Source organism: Sorex fumeus, unplaced genomic scaffold (assembly GCF_029834395.1).
Source record: "Sorex fumeus unplaced genomic scaffold, SorFum_2.1 ptg000019l, whole genome shotgun sequence".
Lineage (NCBI taxonomy): Eukaryota > Metazoa > Chordata > Mammalia > Eulipotyphla > Soricidae > Sorex > Sorex fumeus.
In genome coordinates, this window is record NW_026606076.1 from 22,944,719 (window position 1) to 22,950,771 (window position 6,053).

The window sequence follows — 6,053 nt, forward strand, 5'->3', positions numbered from 1 at the left end:
GGAAGCAAACCCAAGGGTGGAAATTTCTTACAGAAATGGGCCTAGGGAGGGAAAGAAACTCCCTCACATTGGCATTTCATGGCGGGTAGGGGGCACTGCCATTGCCTGAGTTCCCCACTCTTAAGATTTCCAGTCCTCGGGCTTGATTCAATGCTGCAGGTCATTAAGAATGAAGCACGCAGCCTGGGACCATAGTGGGATAACAGTGGGTAAGCCTTGCATCGGTTTGGAGATCTTGCAGCCCATCTAGAGCCCTGCACACCGACAGGAATATTTAACAACTGGCGTTACCAACCACTGAGCATTGCTCTGTGTGGCCCCCCCAACCAGTTGCTTGCTGCCGACCAAAGCTCCCCCCCCCCGGCCCGCAACACACACTGACTAACCCCACAAGAGTCTCTGGCTTCTTAATTAGGTGTTCAGAATTTGCTATTCCTAGTGGGGTTTGAAGCCACATAAAGAAACATGATCTTCGTCCCCTCCCCACCCACCATACTGACCCTCTGGACAAGTGAAACTGGGTTCTTTATTGGGGAGGAGGGTCGGTGGCCACAGCAGAAATTCTGCGGGCACTCAGGGACCCTACATAATGCCGGGAATTGACCTGTGTTGAGCACAAAGCATTGCCTCCCCCCCATCGTCTATCTCGAATAACCCCATCTGAAAGGTTTCCTCTCTTGGTCACCCCCATACCTCATCATCCTACATTTCAATAAAAGTCCTTCCTCTGTTCCATGTGCAGCTGGTGAGGTCGAAGCAAGATTCAGCTCGTTACCCCGGGCCTGAGGTGAAGGGATCCCCTGACAAAGAAACTGAGGTTATGGTTTTTGATTGCTAGTTTCTGGTTAGGGGCCACACCCGGCAATGTGCAGGGGTGACTCCTGGCTGTTCTTTCCTTAATTACTCCTGTAGGTGCTCAGGGAACTATAGGGGGTGCCTGGGTTCGGAGCCGGTTTTACTGCTGCAAGAGGAGCGCTTTTCTACCCACTTTCCTTCTGCTCTATTGCCTGAGGCTTGATCCGTAATCAATGAAGCAAAACCCAGCTCTGGAAATCTTCCCTGTAAACCCGGTATGAGACACTTCCTCTCCGTCTCCACAAGTTGGCACTGTGGAGTGTTTCTGTCCCTTCCCAGGGTCCTTTCTCTCAGGAATGTCCACCCCTGGCCCTCACCCCCTTCCAGAACCTACTGAAGCCCCCCAGGACTCTCCAAGCTCTCTGCAGAGAGACTTCTGATCCTTGCCCAAGTCTGCAGCCCCCAACACTGCCACACCAGTGCCCTGGCTTCATTTGGGGGTGGCCAAAGCAGAAATAAAGCTGTTGGGGGTGCAAGGCTTTCTATGGTGCGGGGGATGGAACCCAGGTTGGCCAAGAGAAGCCAAGAGATTCCTCAGAATTCTGTCTCCTTTTCCTGACACTTTTCCCCCATCACAGTCATCCTCACACATCTTTCCCCTCCATACATTTTTTTGCTCTTTGGGGTCACACACCTCCTGGTTCAGCACCTCCATAAATGTGCGAGGAACGCCAAGAGAGAGATAGCCACAAAAAGTTGCCTATCTTCGAAAACTCTTGAGCTAATTTGCCAGCGTGATTTGGCGCATGCCTCAGGCAACCGCAAGCTAACGTCCGAGCTTGCAAAGCAGTGCAAAGATGCGATCAAGGAAGACCTCAAAGAGAGAAGAGCAGAAGTACTGGTAGATGCGGCAGAAGCCGGGAAAAGTATTCGTAAGGCCCGCCTGTCCTTCGCCAACTATAAGACCAAGATGACTGCCCTCCGACGTCCTGATGGATCCATCACATCCTCCAGAACGGCAATGGAGAAGATTATCCATGACTTCTACTCAAATCTCTTCGATAGCCATGTCCACTTGCCAACATACCAAATTCCACAGGATGGGTATGTTGTTCCCAACGTTCTCCCCTCCGAAATCCGACACGCCATTTCGTCGGTAAAGAAACAAACAGCACCCGGCCCAGACAAGGTCAGACCTGAACACCTGAAGAACCTGCCATCAGTACTCATCAATACACTGGCTCGGCTCTTCACTCGCTACCTGTCTGAATGCAAGGTTCCGTCCCAATGGAAAACCAGCAGGACCGTACTACTGTTCAAGAAGGGAGACATCCATGACATTGGCAACTATCGCCCGATCTGCCTATTGTCTGTCATCTACAAGTTGTTCACTCGAGTCATCCTGAATAGGATTGGCAGAACATTAGATGAAGGACAACCATGCGAGCAAGCAGGGTTCCGCAAAGGATTCAGCACCATCGACCATATCCACACAATAACCAAGCTCATTGAGGTTTCTCGGGAGTTCAAGATGCCGCTCTGCTTAACGTTCATTGATTTAAAGAAGGCCTTTAATTCTGTTGAGACAGAAGCGGTCATTGAAGCCCTAGCCAATCAGGGCATTCAAGCCCAATACATCAGGATCCTCCGTGAGCTCTATTGCGGATTCACTACCAGGATCTCACCATTCTACAAAGAAGTGATCGTTGATGTCAAGAGAGGGGTGCGGCAGGGTGATACCATTTCACCGAAACTCTTCAATGCCACCCTCGAGAACATCATGCAATGACTGGAATGGGAAGGAATGGGAGTGAAGATAGATGGTCGGCAATTGCACCACCTCCGCGTTGCTGATGACATTGTTTTAATAACACCAAACATCAGCCAAGCGGCACATATGCTGGTCGAATTTGACCGTGAGTGTGGAAAGGTAGGACTACAGCTGAATCTTACGAAGACAATGTTTATGAGAAACAGCCTTGTTCCTGACGCCCCATTCGCTCTCAATGGAACGACCATCTCCGAATGCAACAGCTATGTCTACCTAAGTCGAGAGGTCAACATGACAAATGACCTGGCACCCGAGCTGAGCAGGAGGAAGAGAGCGGCTTGGATCACCTTCAAGAACGTCGAAGAAATAGCTAAGAGGACGAAGAACCTCCGGCTCCAGGCACATCTCTTTGATTCCACTGTTCTTCCTGCATTAACATATGCCTCAGAGACCTGGGCCTTACGCAAACAAGATGAGAATGCCATTCAGGTCTCCCAAAGAAGAATAGAAAGAGCTATGCTTGGAATATCACGTTTCACTCAAATGAGAGAACGAATCCGGAGTTCTGACATCCGTCGACGATCAAGGATCAGGGACTCTGTCTCATTTGCCAAGGTGTCGAAAATCAGATGGGCTGGTCACGTAATGAGATTTAAAGACGACCGTTGGACTAGAGCTGTTACTGATTGGATTCCACGGGATGTCAAGAGACCGCGTGGCCGCCCACTTACCAGATGGTCAGACTTCTTCGTCAAGATCATGAACGATTAGTTTGAGGCCCTTCATGTTCCCGGAGCGAAGAGATGCCATTGGGCTACACTAGCACGCGACAGGGACAAATGGAGACGTTACTGGCGCCAGCTCGAGCAAATCGACGACTAACGGGAAGTTAAGTGATTAAGTGATTAAGTGATTGGGGTCACACAGGATGTTGCACAGGGGATACCCCTGGCTCGGTACTCAGGGATTACTCGTGGCGGTGCTCAGGTGGCCATATGAGATGCTGCAATCAACCCCGTGTCGACCACGTGCAAAGCAAACACCCAACCCACTGTGCATTTGGAAGGACCCCAAACATTCTCTTACTCCCTGCCAGTATTCTGGGGATTCCATAGATTTGAGATGTTCAAAACATTGTGCTTGTGGCACTTTTGTAGTTGCCACGAAGTACACTTTCTGCACTCCCCACTCCCTTGGCCAAACAAAATAGGTTCCACTGAGAGATCCCATTCTGACATTGTAAATTTTTATTAGTCATTCAATATGAATTTTACCATGTTTCCAAAGATCAGAGGGAAACAAGGTCTTCCCACATTCTTTACATACATAAAGTTTTGTTGTGTAAGTCTTTGATACGAGCAGTATGGTCTGAGGATGTAGTGAAGTGGCTGGAGATGTGAACAAATGTCTCCCCGCATTCTGTACATGTATATGGTTTCTGCCCAGTGTGAATTCTTCTGTGTACTGTAAGTTTTGAGGACCAAGTAAAGGCCTTCCCATACTCCTTACACACACACACACAAACACACATATACATATATATATGTATGGCTTCTTTCCAGAATGAGTTTTCACATGCACAGTCAGGGCTAAGGATTGAGTGAAGGCGTTACCAAACACCAACACTTGTGAGGTTTCTCTCCACTCTGAATTTCCCTATGTGTAATGAGGAGTGATGGGTACCGAAGAGCTTTCCCACAGACCTCACATATAACAGGCTTTTCTCCAGTATGTATTTTCTTGTGCTTAAAAAAGGCTTAGTAAGAATCAAAGGGCTTCCCACTGTCCTTACGTACATATGGTTTCCCTCCGGTATTAACTCTGCTATGTATAATAAGGTATGAGGATTGATCGAAGACCTTCCCACATACTTGACACGTATATAGTTTCTGTCCTGTGTGGATGTTCACATGGTCACACTGGGGTGAGACTGAACTCAAAGTCTGTCCTTGCTGCTGACATTCCTGGGGATTCTGTCCACCTGTGTGGGTTTGTAAGGAAATGTTAAGGTGTCGAGGACCTGGGAAGGCTCCCCCACATTTCTTACACTTGGACGGGTTTGTACCATGGTGACTTTGCTTATGAGACTGTCAGTGTAAAGGACTCTCTATAAACTGACCTCTCCCACCGTGCAGGAGCTTCTCCCCTGGGGTGGTTTGTGTCTATGGACTGAGCAGAACAGACTCTGAGTAGCTTTTCCCAGTGTAGAGCTTCTTTGCAGCAATGGCGCTCACTTCCTTCTGGTAACCCAGAGAAGACATCCCACCTGTCTTGGCATCCTCATGAGGCTGAGGATACAACTGGTCGCTTGAGATTCTGTCACAGTGTGCATGATCAGGCAACCCATCCAGGATGGCTGCTTCCCTGAAGAACAGCAGAGAAGGCTTCCAATTAGTGTGTTTTCCTGAGTCACATTGTCTGCAGGTTGGTTTCTAACATTTAACCCCCTTGATTAAAATTCTGACATGTGTCCTGATTTTCCAAGCAACGGCTAATGTTTCAATAAGACGGACAAGCAAACTTGACCAATGTGGGGTCACATAGCTATATAAATTTTCTTTCAACTCAATGAACATACACAGTAAGTGGAAATAACTCCCTCTGCAGAAAAATGAAGTACCAGTTTAGACTGAAAATAAAAGGGACTGGGTTTGGTTCCAGCTCAGTGTGGAGCCCAGGATACATGTGAAAAGGCGAAGATGCATCCCCACACACCCGAGACGGACACTGTGAAAACATCTCACCTGAAACAGATTCCTCTCCAGGATCAATGAGTTTTTTGTTTATTGTTCTGTTTACTTAGGTGGGGAGAGGGTCACACCAAGCATTGCTCAGGGATTCCTGCTGCTGGGGCTCTGAGGGACATGTGGGGTGCTGATATGGAGTCCAGGTTTCCTTCCTGGTGCAAAGCAAGTGCACTTCCTAATGCAAAATCAATAGTGCTGCACCATCATGTTCTTTTCAACAACCGCCACTTGTCTTTGCTGTCTATCAAATGTAAAATCACAGTATTACACCTATATTAAAAAGTCATTATGGGGGTCAGAAGCATGGTACAGGATTAGGGTGTTTGTCTTGCACGCGGCCAACCCGGGTTCAATCCAAGATATCCCATATGGTCCCTTAAGCATCGCTAGGAGTAATTAGTGAGTGGAGGGCCCAGAGTAACCACTGAGCATCGCTGGGTATTACCCAAAAAGCAAAAAAATAAATACAAAGAATTTTTTTAGGTTTTAGAATTACTGATTTTATGCAGCAACAGTGTTGGAACGAAAAGATACTGTGTTGCATGAAGTTAGGCAGAAAAAGAAACACAAACAAAATGATGTCACTCATCCATGTAACAATGGATGCAGAAACTTACCTTTAAGGGTAGGCTTAAATCATCCCTGATTCCAGTGTTTAGAGACTGTCATAGTGCACAGGATCAGAGGCATACCATCGAGGCTGGTTGCTTCCCCGGAGAACAGCAGAGGAGGATTCCAAT